Source organism: Phyllobates terribilis, unplaced genomic scaffold (genome assembly GCF_046119375.1).
Source record: "Phyllobates terribilis strain yellow unplaced genomic scaffold, ASM4611937v1 Scaffold_1__5_contigs__length_1240528914, whole genome shotgun sequence".
Classification (NCBI taxonomy): domain Eukaryota; kingdom Metazoa; phylum Chordata; class Amphibia; order Anura; family Dendrobatidae; genus Phyllobates; species Phyllobates terribilis.
In genome coordinates, this window is record NW_027362761.1 from 164792486 (window position 1) to 164808650 (window position 16165).

General features: G+C 43.2%; 1 protein-coding gene across 1 annotated transcript in view; it reads right to left on the reverse strand.

Annotated features, from left to right (window-relative positions):
- The window catches only part of SMARCA2 (SWI/SNF related BAF chromatin remodeling complex subunit ATPase 2), a 274907-nt gene extending 259202 nt beyond the window's left edge, over positions 1-15705 (reverse strand). The window contains exon 1 of the mRNA XM_073669312.1: positions 15293-15705. The gene's annotated coding sequence lies outside the window, so the exon portion shown is untranslated. The remainder of the gene's footprint in view (positions 1-15292) is intronic.
- Between the last annotated feature and the right edge of the window lie 460 nt (positions 15706-16165).

Genomic DNA, 16165 nt, shown 5'->3' on the forward strand with positions numbered 1-16165 from the left:
GTTAAATGTTTATTTTTTTCTTCCACATTCCAAAAATTCCTGTGAAGCACCTGAAGGGTTAATAAAGTTCTTGAATGTGGTTTTGAGCACCTTGAGGGGTGCAGTTTTTAGAATGGTGTCACTTTTGGGTATTTTCTGTCATAAAGACCTCTTTTAGTGACTTCAATTGTGATGTGGTCCCTAGAAAAATGGTTTTGTAAATTTTGTTGGAAAAATGAGAAATCGCTGGTCAACTTTTAACCCTTATAGCTCCATAACAAAAAAAAATTTTGGTTCCAAAATTGTGCTGATGTAAAGTAAACATGTGGGAAATGTTATTTATTATCTATTTTGTGCGACATATCTCTCTGATTTAAGGGCATAAAAATTCAAATTTTGAAAATTGCTGAATTTTCAACATTTTCGCCAAATTTCCATTTTTTTCCCAAATAAACGCAAGTGATATCGAAGAAATTTTACCACAATCATGAAGTACAATATGTCACGAAAAAACATTCTCAGAATCAGGGGGATCCGTTGAAGCGTTCCAGAGTAATTACCTCATAAAGTGACAGTGGTCAGAATTGTAAAAATTGGCCTGGTCATTAACGTGCAAACCACCTTGGGTTGAAAAGGGGTTAAATTTAAGGCAGTATAAAGCCAATAGACCCAGCCTTAGAGGGCCTGGAAGAAGGACTTTAAAGGTGCGCAACGTGCTACCATCTTAACCCGACGTGCACTAGCACAGAGTTTGTAACTTTTATCTGTCTGTTATGGAGCTTATCTCAAGTCATTTATGATCACATGAAAGTTCAACTCTTTTTTTAAGTAGTTTATGGTCATAAATCAACTGATAGGAGCTCAGGAACAGCCAGATAATGGAGTTACAAACTAGCCATCAAAACTATCTCACTGTTGGATTCTTAATTACATTCTGCAACTAGCGATAAGCAGGGAAATAGCCTAAACATTTAAATTGTGCAATATTTTTAATGAAACCCAAATGGAAAAATATGGAGCTTATCTCAAGTCATTTATGATCACATGAAAGTTCAACTCTTTTTTTAAGTAGTTTATGGTCATAAATCAACTGATAGGAGCTCAGGAACAGCCAGATAATGGAGTTACAAACTAGCCATCAAAACTATCTCACTGTTGGATTCTTAATTACATTCTGCAACTAGCGATAAGCAGGGAAATAGCCTAAACATTTAAATTGTGCAATATTTTTAATGAAACCCAAATGGAAAAAAATATTTGTAGCTCAAAATAGATGCATTGAAGTAAAAAATTGCTCCTGAAACTGTCCATATCCTTTAATATTCACTGTCTGTTGTACCTTCTATCCACCTGCCACTGGCCTCTTTCTCCCTAACCACAGTGTATAGGGAAAGTTGTCAATCATCGGCGAGAGAGTAGGAATAATTAATGAATACAGGGAGTTTGCGATCAGCTCCTGCAGCAGCAAACAATCAGTGCTTTTATATGTATGGCAATAAAAAAGTGGAATCGGAATTATGACTGCTTAATGTAGATTCTAGCAAGTACCGAAATATGTCAGTACTGATATATAGGTTACTAAAGTACGTTAAAGTATATATTTTTTGTTAATAAGTTAATGCCAATGGTAAGCGGAACTCAAAATATGAGTGTGCCCATTTTTTTACCCATTGTGAGTGTTGGTCAGATTTCTGCCCTATACACTTGACATGCATGTCCAATTAAAAGTAGTATAATTGCTTTCAGACATTGTACAATTAAAGGGGTTGTCCACTTCCAAAAGTGCCCCCATCTTCAACTTTTAGTCCCCATGTTAGGTTCCAACAGCCCCACTGTGTCGGCTTTCCAACAATTTTTCAGTTTTTTTTGTGTGATGTGATTGAAGGGGGCTGTTTGACTCTCTTATTTCAGTATCTAAACCCTCCACCATCTCTGTCTATATATCTGATGTAACTGAGAAGGGACTAGTCTAGCTTTTGAAATAAGCCAGTCAACCAGCACACTTTACCAGGACTGTGGAGTCGGTAAGCCAAACCATATAACATATTTGTAATTGAAAGCTTTGTGATCTCTATTACATTCAGTAAAAAAATAAGCACATGCTGCCCTCTCACACCCACTTACTTAGATGGGAGTCTTTTATTAAAAATATGGCCAATATTGAAAGAATGTATAATTGTGATTCCAAAAAGCATGATAGACCCTTTTTCTCCTGTTTAATAAGCATGCTTGGGTGCCCTACTACAAAGAAATAAATATGCATGGCATAATCAGTGCAGTCTGTAGGTTAGGATCAGGACTGAGCAGAGTGACTTTAGAAGCTTGCAGGCAAGACCTGCGGAATAACTAAAGCCCTAGGGCAACTTTTGGGATTGGACTCTTCACTAGTATGTTTCTCGGATGCTTGGGTACTGTGGGTGTTGCCAGGTTCTATAAAGATATCTGTCCTCCCTCTTAAAAAAAAAAATAGTACAAATATATGTTTATCAATGGCTATGTTGTTATAGAATAATTTATGTGTATGATAATAGACCTCTAAATAAGGACACAATAAGCATTTGACTTCAGTATGTGTAGGCCAAAACCAGGAGTAGGTGAAAAATACAGACGTAGTGCGCATGTTTCGATTATACTCTTTCTCTGATTGTTCCATTCCTAATTGTGGCTTACAAATACTGATGTAAAATACTGACCAAATATTAAACGTGTGAACGTGGCCTAATAGTAATAAAGTAATGCAATCACCGAATAATACCACTGTATAAGTAACAAGTTTAACCACCAGACTGTTATTGAACAAAATCCAGTATACCAAGGCCAAAATCCAATATTACCAATAATATTACCACATCATGACCACGTATTACCACTTCTATATAGTTATAGTGCTCTTCGCTGTGGCCCCCCATAATAATAGTGCCAACACTGTGTTTCTATTTGCAGACACGGTGTTTCAAGCTGTTGGCCCTCGTCAGTGCAAAGTATGAGAACTGATTTGGCTAGGTGAGAGGCTCTGGACTGAGGTCTAAGGGATAACATTTCTCCTTGTGGAGAGTGACATACTGGCTCTGGCATGCCAAGATAAGGAGGCTTATTCGCCATGCAATGCTCCTCTGGGAAATTTAATTGGAAGCAGCAATCCTACAAGTCACAATCAACCATTTATCAAGTTGTACAATATGACTTAGGATAATAGCCAAATCAAAATCTCAATTTTTAAACACGGTGGTTTGGGCTGTTGGCCCTCGTCAGTGCAAAGTATGAGAACTGATTTGGCTAGGTGAGAGGCTCTGGACTGAGGTCTAAGGGGTAACGTTTCTCCTTGTGGAGAGTGACACACCTTCTCTGGCATGCCAAGGTAAGGAGGCTTATTCGCCCTGCAATGCTCCTCTGTGAAATTTAACATGCAAATTGCCTCTTCAGAGAAAAAGAGGACTTTAACTCTATAGCGCCACCTATTGGAAGCAGCAATCCTACAAGTCACAATCAACCCGTTAACGAGTCGTGCAATATGACTTAGGATAAAAGACAAATCAAAATCTCAATTTTTAGACACGGTGTTTCAGGCTGTTGGCCCTCCTCAGTGCAAAGTATGAGAACTGATTTGGCTAGGTGAGAGGCTCTGGACTGAGGTCTAAGGGGTAATGTTTCTCCTTGTGGAGAGTGACACACCTTCTCTGACATGCCAAGGTAAGGAGGCTTATTCGCCCTGCAATGCTCCTCTGTGAAATTTAACATGCAAATTGCCTCTTCAGAGAAAAAGAGGACTTTAACTCTATAGAGCCACCTATTGGAAGCAGCAATCCTACAAGTCACAATCAACCCTTTAACAAGTAGTGCAATATGACTTAGGATAATAGCCAAATCAGAATCTTAATTTGCAGAAACAGTGTTTCGGGCTGTTGGCCCTTGTCTGTGTAAAGTATGAGAACTGATTTGGCTAGGGAAGAGGCTCTGGACTGAGGTCTAAGGCGTAACATTTCTCCTTTGTGGAGAGTGACATACCGGCTCTGGCATGCCAAGGTAAGGAGGCTTATTCGCCGTGCAATGCTCCTCTGATAATTTTAACATGCAAATTGCCTCTTCAAATAATAATAGTGACTCCAATGTTTTTACATAGTAATAGTGCCCCCTATGTGTCTCTATATATTAATAGGGCTTGCTATGGTTTCACATACTAATAGTGTATGTCCCCCCTCTAAGCCATACTTAAAACTAGTTTCCTTATTGTGCCTTCACAAAGTAAATGTCCCCATACAATAGTCCTGAAGACATAGATACAATCAAAAGTAATGCAGACTATCTGAAATTTGCCAGATGGGCAGTCTTGCCCAGTATATAAAACAGGCACACCCTGTGAAGAATATGGGGGGGGATTTAATGTCATGCCAATAAACTATATAATATCCAGTCCAAGATTCCAATCCTCCTTCAAAGTGTGAAGCTGAAACAGGACACCTGGCTTAGCAGGTGATCCAACCTCATTAGCTTCAAAAGGAAAAAACTCTCACCCCCACTTAGCTTGTACCAAGGATCTCTTGACAGGATGACCCCCTGCCGCACTCTGTGTAACGGCTTCATTCAAGTTCCCCAGTCAGATGGGAATTTCATAAAGAGATCATGGAGTTACCGTACATCCGAGCTGTATACTGGTTACACTTTTGAGATCTCGGGAACGGACAGAAAGCCTGCACCGCAGGATGGGGAGATACGTAGAACAGCTAGTAGAAGCCAGGTAGCAAAGCCATGTTTGATCTCCAAGCATAACGGGGGCCTGACCGGATCAGATGACATCAAAACTGCCACCCTATGACCTTCCATTGAGAAGTTATGATCCATAGGTTTTGGAGCTTCAGCTATGAAGAGCCCAAGGGAGGGGGAACTAGAACCATCCCTGGGGTGAGAAAAGGATTGACCGACCAAGAAGTTAAATGCCCTTGTGAGGTTATGTGGCTCTGCTCTTTTATTCTTGTGGTTCATTTCTGAGGAGGGGTCACTTCTGAGGGGGGAACTGGAAACAGCTGGCACCCTACACCCCCTATGTGATCCAGCTCCAAGGCCGAACATCCAATCGGTAACTGATATGTTTCATCTGTTTATACCTTGGGTACTACCACCTGTATTTGCATATCTGACCATTGTATATGTATAACCATTGTGTATATAGTGTTTTGTCTAGTGTGCCCTTAAGGAGATTAAATATATAATTTAACCTTGGGCTGCTCTTTTATCTCGATCTACAAATCCACGTGTCCCGGTTCACAGTTTAACTTCACATGCTACTGGGGCTGGTTTCTGGTTCGATATAATCCTGTTAACTGACGGGAGTTATATCTAAGGAGGAACTGGTGGCAGTGCTACTGGGCTGGCAACGCTCTGTTTCACTCATGCTAGTGAAAGGGGCATCTCAGCCTGTCAGGGTTGTGAGTGAGTGTTGTGCCACGCCAGTGGCTGTGTGGGCCACCCTCTCTCACTCCTTATGCATGTGTGGACAGGGGGAATCCGTGTAAAATTGTGCCAAGTTGACCTTACGTGTCCTCACAGGATGCGGAATATCACGTTAGTAAAAGTGGGGAGACCGTACCACGTGATCGTTAGGTGGGGCTGCGAGGTCAGGTTCATCACATATTCTATACTGGCTGTTGCAGTCTTGTTACATACTACCTGTAAGCTCTGTAAACTAGTGTAGTCATTAGATGACAGCTAGTTATTAATTGAACAGCTATCATCCCACACAACCTTTTCCTTGTTAACATGTTTGACCCAGGTGACTTTGCGTGTTAATCCAGTGTGAGGTTCCTTTGCTGCCACTTAACGCTAGAGGAAAAGAAAGGAAGTAAGAAATGTAAATCCAACCTGTCTGGCCTTTGTGCTCCCAACTGCATACACTAAGGCTGTCAACTAAAATCTACTTTTCAAAGCTTGAACTACATATCATAAAATGCGAAACAAATAAGCTTCAACAGTACACGGTACTTTTTTATGGCTGCCCAAATCTGTGTTTAAAAAATTGGAGCATGCATTAGTTTCTTCCATAATTCCATATTCAGATGATACTTGCCCATTCAAGTCTATGGGTGTGTAAAAAAAAAAAAAATCGGATGCAGTACAGAGATATAGTATAGCATCAGCTTTTTACGGATACATTGCAATTCTATAACACAGGAAATTGTAAATGGTCTTGTAAATAATTAATAGCTGCAGCAGTAAAAAAAACGGATTTTCTAGATTATGTATGGATTGCACATGGATGACAAGTGAGAAAAAAAATCATCTTACTTTTCTGGATGAAACTCTTAATTTTTTCTGCGCTTGTGTGAACCCCTACCCTCATGCACACAAGACCTGCATGTCCATGGATCTACTAAACAGAATTTAGATTTTTATAGTAATATAAGATTGGTTGCGTAGAACAGTGGGTAATTGGGTGTTGTGGTTGTAATATGTATGTTAATAGGAACTTGTCAAGGAGATTTACTCCTATAACGCATTAGGAACGCTTTATCAGCCTGCTAATTACGTATTTAATGATGCCATTATTACAACTAAGTGTTGCTGGAGTCTTTGGAAAAATAATATTTAATCCCGTTGCACTAATACCCAGACTATAGTCCAGGACTATACCCTGTAGTTTGCAGGTATCACACCCACAGCAGAGGGGGAGCAAAGCAACCTCTTCTCCTCCCCTGCTCATTAGTCAATAATGCTGCTATGGGGGTAAGTGGCGGCGCTCCTGGACTAGTCCGGGTACTCGCACAACAAGATTGAGCCTTTATACACTGCTCAAAAAAATAAAGGGAACTCTCAAATAACACACCCTAGATCTAAATTAATGAAATATTCTCATTGAATACTTTGTTCTGTACAAAGTTGAATGTGCTGACAACGGAATCACACAAAAATCATCAATGGAAATCAAATTTATTAACCAATGGAGGCCTGGATTTGGGGTCACCCCCAAAACTAAAGTGGAAAAACACACTACAGGCTGATCCAACTTTTATGTAATGTCCTTAAAACAAGTCAAAATGAGGCTCAGTATTGTTTGTGCCCTCCACGTGCCTGTATGACCTCTGTTAGAACCCTCCTGTTTGTTTTTGTTTCTATCTTGTGTTTTGCGATCACGTGACCATCTGCCTATATATTCCAGCTCCGCCCTTCTGGCTTTGCTGGACTTCAGTGTTGTTTGACTGTCTCTCTAGCCAGGTGCTTTTGTGCCTATCTCTCTCTAGTTCGCTTGGTCCTCTGGGACCTCTAGTACTTTTTGTCAGTTTTTCTTTTGCTCTGCAACAACTTCTGTTATGAGGGGTCCCATTTTTGTCCCAGTCCTTAGTTCTTTTAGGGACCCCTCCCTTTCTCTATAGGTCTTCGTTCAGACTAGCCGAGGACGAAGGCGGGTCTGTTCGCAAGGAACAGGTTGCCCGCTACAACGTAGGGACTCAGCTTAGTCTTACTGTAGGGACAGCTCTCCCCATCTTTCCTTAGTTTATGTTGTAGATCATAACAGTAAGTCCAGCCCAAACAACAACTTTAAGGAAAGAAATCCGGGGATCAGTATGGTGTCTGTTCAAGATTTGGCTCAACGCCTGCAGGGATTGTCTCTGGAGGTGTCCGAGCTCCAGCAACACGTGAGTAGCTGCTCTGGAGCGCATTTTGTGGAACCCAAGGTAGGACTGCCTGATATTTTTTATGGTAAACAACAAGATTTTTTTTCCTTTAAAAATGCTTGTTTATTATATTTTCGTTTGAGACCAAGGTCCTCTGGGAATGAATCACAGCGCATTGGGTTTATCATGTCACTTTTGCGCAAGGAACCACAGGGGTGGGCCTTTTCTCTCCAACCTAATGATCCGTGTTTTAGGTCAGTGGAGGAATTTTTTTCTGCTATGGGGCTATTGTATGACGATCCTGATCTGCTGAGACAGAACTGAGGCGTTTGAATCAGGGGTCAGGTGATGTTGAAAATTATTGTACACACTTCAGAAGGTGGTCCTCAGAAGTGAAATGGAATGATTCGGCATTAAAATGTTTTTTTCTTGCTGGTCTAAGTGAAAGGGTTAAGGATCTGCTGATTGCATTCCCTGCACCTGAGACCTTGCAGGAAGCCATGCAATTAGCTATACGTGTGGACAGGAGCCTGCGTGCCAGGGTTAATGATGAAAAAATTCCTGCAATGGCAGCTCCTATTTCCCAGAGGGTCTGCTCGGACGGTGGAGAACCGATGGAGGTTGGGGCGATGTCACTTCGCTCTCAGGAAAGAGACCGCAGGTTTTCCAAGGGATTGTGTTTTTATTGTGGCAAAACTGACCATTTGATTAAGAACTGTGAGCTTCGTTTAAGTAAAGAAAAAAAAAAGGGCAGTTACGCCCGTATTGCTTGTTTGAGCTCTAAGGGAGTATTTCTTTCAGGGAGTACCTCATTGCAGGAAGATTTGATTGAATTTCAGGTATTTGTGGATTGTGGTTCAACACTTAATGTGATTGATAAGGGGTTTTTGGAAAAACTTAAATTGGAATCCAAACCTTTGTCATCACCTATTTCTGTGATTGCTATTGATAACACTCCTTTGAAATGTATTACTCACAAGGTTGCGGCATTTCCCCTTACTATCAATGGTATTCACCAAGAAATTTTGGATTTGGTGGTATTAAATAATTTACCCCCTCCAGTCGTTTTAGGTTTGCCTTGGTTAAAACTGCACAATCCTTTACTGGACTGGTCTACTAATGAGATTAAGTCTTGGAGTCCTAAGTGCTATGATAAGTGTTGTAATAGTCGCATTGCAGCTGTGGAAAAACGGGAATTACCTGTACCTATTCAGGATTTTTGGAAGGTTTTTTAGAGGAGGAGTCGCAAGTTTTACCTCCTCATAGGGACTATGATTGCACCATTGAGTTTGTTCCTGGAGCTACTCTTCCCAAGAGTCGCTTATTTAATCTGACTATCCCTGAGAGAAAGGCCTTGGAGGAATACATACAGACGAGCTTGGCTGCTGGTCACATTAGACCTTCTAAGTCGCCTGTGGCCGTTGGATTTTTCATTGTTAAAAAAAAGGACGGGGGTTTATGTCCATGTCTGGACTTTCGTGAAATTAATAAGATTACTGTACGCAATTCTTACCCATTGCCATTAATTCCTGACTTGTTTAACCAGTTAGTGGGGGCCAAGTGGTTCTCTAAAATTGATCTCCGGGGGGCATACAATTTGTTACGAATGAAGGAGGGTGATGAATGGAAAACTGCTTTTAACACTCCGGTAGGTCATTTTGAGAATCTGGTGATGCCTTTTGGTCTTACCAATGCACCCGCGTTTCTTCAGAACCTTATTAATGACATCCTGGGACCTTTGATTGGTAAGAATGTGATTGTGTATTTGGATGACATTCTGATTTATTCACCAGATCTGGAGTCCCATTGACAGAGTGTACGTGAAGTGTTGCAGTTATTGAGTAATAATTCACTTTTTGCTAAGCTGGAGAAATGTGAGTTCGCTGTGCAGAGAATTAGTTTTTTTGGCTACATTATCTCCAGTGAGGGCTTTGAGATGGACGCGGTGAAGGTTCAGGCTGTGCAGGAATGGCCTAGGCCTATTGGTTTGAAATTGATACAGAGATTTTTGGGTTTCGCCAATTATTACAGGAAATTCATTAAGAATTTTTCTATAATTGTTAAGCCGCTGACCGATCTCACCAGGAAAGGTGCGAATATGGTCCAGTGGACTACTGAGGCCATTGAAGCTTTTGTGTATCTCAAGGAAAGGTTCAGTTCTGCCCCTATCCTTATGCAGCCTGATGAGACCAAGCATTTTTTGGTCGAGGTCGATGCTTCTTCGGTGGGGGTCGGTGCAGTTTTGTCTCAGAAGAACAAGGATAGAGTACATCCCTGTGCTTTTTTTTCGAAAAAATTTTCAGAAACCGAACTTAATTACGATGTTGGTAATCGGGAATTGCTGGCTATTAAACTCGCGTTTGAACATTGGCGTCATTTCTTGGAAGCTGCTAGATTTCCTATTCAGGTTTTCAGAGATCATAAGAATTTGATCTATCTGGATGCTGCCAAACGCTTGAATGCCCGTCATGCTAGGTGGGCACTTTTTTTTTCTCGGTTTAATTTTTCTGTTACTTATATCCCTGGTACTAAGAATGTTAAAGCCGATGCTTTATATGGCAGCTTTTCTCCCATGGTTGGTACCGAGGAGGAGGAGACCATTTTACAGAAAGGAGTTGTGGTAGCAGCATTGGACTCTGTTTTGGAAGATGGGATTCTTAAAGCCCAAGAGGATGCCCCATCTAACACTCCCCATGGGAGGTTGTTTGTGCCTAGAACCTTTAGGAGAGATTTGTTTGTGGAGTATCATGAGTCTCGGTTGGCAGGTCATCCAGGAATTTCTGAGACTAAGAGACTTATCAGTCGCAGTTTTTGGTGGCCTGGGTGGCAGAAGGAGGTCATCAAGTGGGTGCGTCAATGTACGGTGTGTGCTGGGTCAAAGGCTTCACATACCCCTGCTGCGGGGTTGCTTTGCCCTCTGGAGGTTCCTAGTGCGCCTTGGACGCATCTTGCAATGGATTTTATTATTGACCTTCCTGTGTCCGAGGGTTTCACTGTCATCTGGGTGGTCGTGGACCGTTTTAGTAAGATGTGTCATTTGGCTCCATTCATTAAGCTACCCTGCGCTAAGACACTCGCTAAGGCGTTTGTTAAGGAAATTGTCAGGCTCCATGGCATTCCCACCGACATTGTTTCTGATAGAGGACCTCAGTTTGTGGCTCGCTTTTGGCGTGCTTTTTGTGACAGGTTGGGAGTCCATTTGTCATTTTCGTCTGGGTATCATCCTGAGTCTAATGGACAGACTGAAAGAAAGAACCAGGATGTTGAACAGTTTTTGTGTTGTTTTGTGGCCGACAATCAAGAGGGGTGGTCTGAGTTTCTGCCACTCGCAGAATTTGCTCTTAACAACCATACATCCTCCTCTGCTGGGTGTTCTCCTTCTTTTGTTGTACTGGGAGACATCCGTCTTTTGGTTCGTTCTCCAAATTGGGGTCGGCGGTGCCGGAGGAGGAGAATTTTTCCGGTGATTTGGAGAGAGTTTGGACTAATGTACGTTGTAACCTTCAAGAGGCTAACAAAAAGTCCAAGAAGTATTTTACCAGGAAACGTAAAGAGGTTTTGTTTACTGTGGGTGACATGGTTTGGTTGTCCTCAAAGAATCTTCGGTTGAGGATTCCCTCTAAAAAATTGGGTCCCAAGTTTGTGGGGCCATTTAAAGTGCTTCAGGTGGTTAACCAGTCTGCTGTTAGGTCCCCACCTCCTGGAAGATTAATCCTGTGTTTCATGTTTCCTTGTTGAAAAAGGCTGATGTATTGGATAGGGATGCCACTATCACAGTTCCTCCAGTGGTGGAAGACGGCGAATATGAAATTTCTCGTATCCTGAATTCTAGAGGGCATAGAGGGAGATTGCAGCATCTCGTCGCTTGGAAAGGTTTCGGTCCCGAGGATAACTCCTGGGTAAGGGCAGATGATGTCTCTGCCCCTAGACTTGTCAGAGCTTTCCACAGGAGATTTCCGGATAGGCCTGGGCCTGGAGGATCCTCATAAAAGAGGGGGTACTGTTAGAACCCTCCTGTTTGTTTTTGTTTCTATCTTGTGTTTTGCGGTCACGTGACCATCTGCCTATATATTCCAGCTCCGCCCTTCTGGCTTTGCTGGACTTCAGTGTTGTTTTGACTGTCTCTTTAGCCAGGTTCTTTTGTGCCTATCTCTCTCTAGTTCGCTTGGTCCTCTGGGACCTCTAGTACTTTTTGTCAGTTTATCTTTTGCTCTGCAACAACTTCTGTTAGGAGGTGTCCCATTTTTGTCCCAGTCCTTAGTTCTTTTAGGGACCCCTCCCTTTCTCTATAGGTCTCCGTTCAGACTAGCCGAGGACGAAGGCGGGTCTGTTCACAAGGAACAGGTTGCCCGCTACAACGTAGGGACTCAGCTTAGTCTTACTGTAGGGACAGCTCTCCCCATCTTTCCTTAGTTTATGTTGCAGATCATAACAACCTCCCTACAACGCCTGGGCATGCTCCTGATGAGGTTGCGGATGGTCTCCTGTGGGATCTCCTCCTAGACCTGGACTAAAGCATCCGCCAACTCCTGGACAGTCTGTGGTGCAACATGACATTGGTGGATGGAGCGAGACATGATGTCCCAGATGTGCTCAATCGGATTCAGGTCTGGGGAACGGGTGGGCCAGTCCATAGCGTCAATGCCTTCATCTTGCAGGAACTCCTGACACACTCCAGCCACATGAGGTCTGGCATTGTCCTGCATTAGGAGGAACCCAGGGCCAACCGCACCAGCATATGGTCTCACAAGGGGTCTGAGGATCTCATCTCGGTACCTAACGGCAGTCAGGCTACCTCTGGCGAGCACATGGAGGGCTGTGCGGCCCTCCAAAGAAATGCCACCCCACACCATTACTGACCCACTGCTAAACCGGTCATGCTGAAGGATGTTGCGGGCAGCAGATCGCTCTCCACAGCGTCTCCAGACTCTGTCACATGTGCTCAGTGTGAACCTGCTTTCATCTGTGAAGAGCACAGGGCACCAGTGGCGACTTTGCAAATCCTGGTGTTCTGTGGCAAATGCCAAGCGTCCTACACGGTGTTGGGCTGTGAGCACAACCCCGATCTGTGGACGTTGGGCCCTCATACCACCCTCATGGAGTCGGTTTCTAACCGTTTGTGCAGACACATGCACATTTGTGGTCTGCTGGAGGTCATTTTGCAGGGCTCTGGGAGTGCTCCTCCTGTTCCTCCTTGCACAAAGGCGGAGGTAGCGGTCCTGCTGCTGGGTTGTTGCCCTCCTATGGCTCCCTCCACATCTCCTGGTGTACTGGCCTGTCTCCTGGTAGTGCCTCCAGCCTCTGGACACTACGCTGATAGACACAGCAAACCTTCTTGCCACAGCTCGCATTGATGTGCCATCCCGGATGAGCTGCACTACCTGAGCAACTTCTGTGGGTTGTAGAGTCCATCTCATGCTACCACGAGTGTGAAAGCACAACCAACATGCAAAAGTGACCAAAACATCAGCCAGAAAGCATTGGTACTGAGATGTGGTCTGTGGTCCCCACCTGCAGAACCACTCCTTTATTGAAGGTGTCTTGATAATTGCCAATAATTTCCATCTATCGTCTATTCCATTTGCACAACAGCATGTGAAATTGATTGTCAATCAGTGTTGCTTCCTAAGTGGACAGTTTGATTTCACAGACGTTTGATTTACTTGGAGTTATATTCTGTTGTTTAAGTGTTCCCTTTATTTTTTGAGCAGTGTATTTCACACACACCACACTAACACTTAGATGTAACAAAGGCATCATTACAGACATTGTTAGAAGGCTGCTATAGAGCTGCCAAAACATTACAGGCGTAAATCCCATTACCTGGTTCCTTTTAAATGTAACTGCATTGAAGTAGGTCTCCCTGTGTCTCTCCAATTGCTGTGCCCAGTGTATATATTATTAAGCTAGAGTGCATTACATACAGCTCCTTTACTCAGGTAAATGCTTCTGAAGAGGCTCAGAACTGGGAGACAAAGTAAAGCAAATAGGGAAGACCTTCACTGGACACCATGAAGAATAACAGCTAGTGTAAACTCTGCCTGTAGTGGCAGATGACAGGGAACAATAGACTAGATAATAGCAAACATGAATAACATAGATTTCCATTATTTACATCTATATATATATGTACTGTATATACAGAACCTGACAAAGATTCAACATTTAGCTAGCATAATCCTATATAATCCTCTTGACAAAATCCATTTTACAACTACAGAACAAATGGACACAGGAGCATAAAATGAAAATGGGACAGTCAGTGAGCTACTTTTATGCAGAACCCCAGCTGAATGAAGTGGTCATATCACTGATACAAATAGGATAGATCAGCAGATATTAGATGGATTGATCAGTAGATTTTAGATGGATCGATCAGTAGATATTAGATAGGTGGATCGATCAGTAGATATTAGATAGATGGATCGATCAGTAGATATTAGATAGATGGATCAATCAGCAGATATTAGATGGATCGATCAGTAGATATTAGATGGATCAATCAGTAGATATTAGATAGGTGGATCGATCAGTAGATATTAGATAGATGGATCGATCAGTAGATATTAGATAGGTGGATCGATCAGCAGATATTAGATGGATCGATCAGTAGATATTAGATAGGTGGATCGATCAGTAAATATTAGATAGGTGGATCGATCAATAGATATTAGATGGATCGATCAGTAGATATTAGATAGGTGGATCGATCAGTAGATATTAGATGGATCGATCAGTAGATATTAGATAGGTGGATCGATCAGTAAATATTAGATAGGTGGATCGATCAATAGATATTAGATGGATCGATCAGTAGATATTAGATAGGTGGATCGATCAGCAGATATTAGATGGATCGATCAGTAGATATTAGATAGGTGGATCGATCAGTAAATATTAGATAGGTGGATCGATCAATAGATATTAGATGGATCGATCAGTAGATATTAGATAGGTGGATCGATCAGTAGATATTAGATAGGTGGATCGATCAGTAAATATTAGATAGGTGGATCGATCAGTAGATATTAGATAGATGGATGAATCAGCAGATATTAGATGGATCGATCAGCAGATATTAGACGGATCGATCAGCAGATATTAGATGGATCGATCAGCAGATATTAGACGGATCGATCAACAGATATTAGATGGATCGATCAGCAGATGGCTAGTAATAAGACAGCTAATGGCCACATCCCTGTATGTCCCCTGTGTGCCCTGTGACCAGAGTTAGTAAACAGTCATCAGGGAGATGTGGCATGACTCCTGCCAGGCAGGCACCGGTACAGTACAGGGATTGGGCAGCTTCTCTACTTACAGTGCTTAATAATGAGAATAATGAGGTGAAACAATCTGACAACTTCATTGTCTCCTCCCTGAAAACTTCCCTGCCAGCTAAATGCGTACAATCGCCCCACGATCCACTGCACCCATCATCCACCCTCCTCCACTGCTCAGCACCGTACACAAGACAGGTAATGAGGAATCACAAGCCAACTTCAAAGCGATGCGTCTCCGTGTTACCAACCAGTCAGCCAGATCCCTGGGAAGAAAAGCCGCTCTCCACAAAGGGTTAACTGCCGTGCACTGCAGTAAGCCGGCGCAGTGTAGTGAATGCAGAAGCCGGCTGAGGTCGGGGGACGCCACACACACACAGATGGCACAGCCGCGCTCCGGGCATAGGGCAACGGCCGTGTGATTACCGGCGGGCAGGCGGGCGGGCTCCAGCGCTGGATCGTGTCCTTCTAGCAGGCAGATGTCGCTGGAGGATGAGGAGGAGTGACAGCGCCGATGTCTCCTTGTTACTGGTCACTGCCACCTCTTGACCACCCCGTGTGTCCTTTCACTGCTGCAGACGCGCTGTCATTCACTCTCGTTGGCAGCCGGGCCATGAGATCATTATCCGGATCATGGCCTCTTCCCCTCCTGCTCAATCCTTCTGCCAACTCCTCCTCCTCCCAATTCCTTCTTGGTTTTATTTTTAATCCTGCTGTGTGTAGTTTTCCTCGGCTGTGCCACTTCCCCCGTACACAGGGTGCCAGCACCACACCTCCTCCATAGTTGGCAGCAGCAGGGAGCTGTGAGCACCTGATGGCCAGCAGCCTCCTGGTGTGCAGTGCCAGTGTGTGAGGCATCAATGCCGGCCCATAACTAACAGCAGGAGAACTCATCCCAATTAGTCACATTTGTCATTAGCTTCCACTGTGTTTGGGGGAATCTTTCAGCCCTCCTAATAAATAATCCAGGGTGGGGAGAATCATGAGGACAGTGCCCTCTAGCGCCCCCTGCGGTCAGCTGAGGGATCTGACCACTGTAGGGGTCAGCTGCTTGTCCACCAGTGTGCTTGTGTCACCTGAGGCTGTGCAGAAGAGACAGCACACCTTTATTAGCTATTGTGTATACTTGGTACAATAAGATCTTCTATATCCATAGACTTATTCTGTAGGGATGTTCACACATTCAGGATCTGATGTGTATTCGGCACCGAAATCATAAAATCCGCTAATATTACACCTCCAATGCACGCAAAGGAAATATACATAAATCAGACACAAAAACCCCAGGCAGATGTTTGT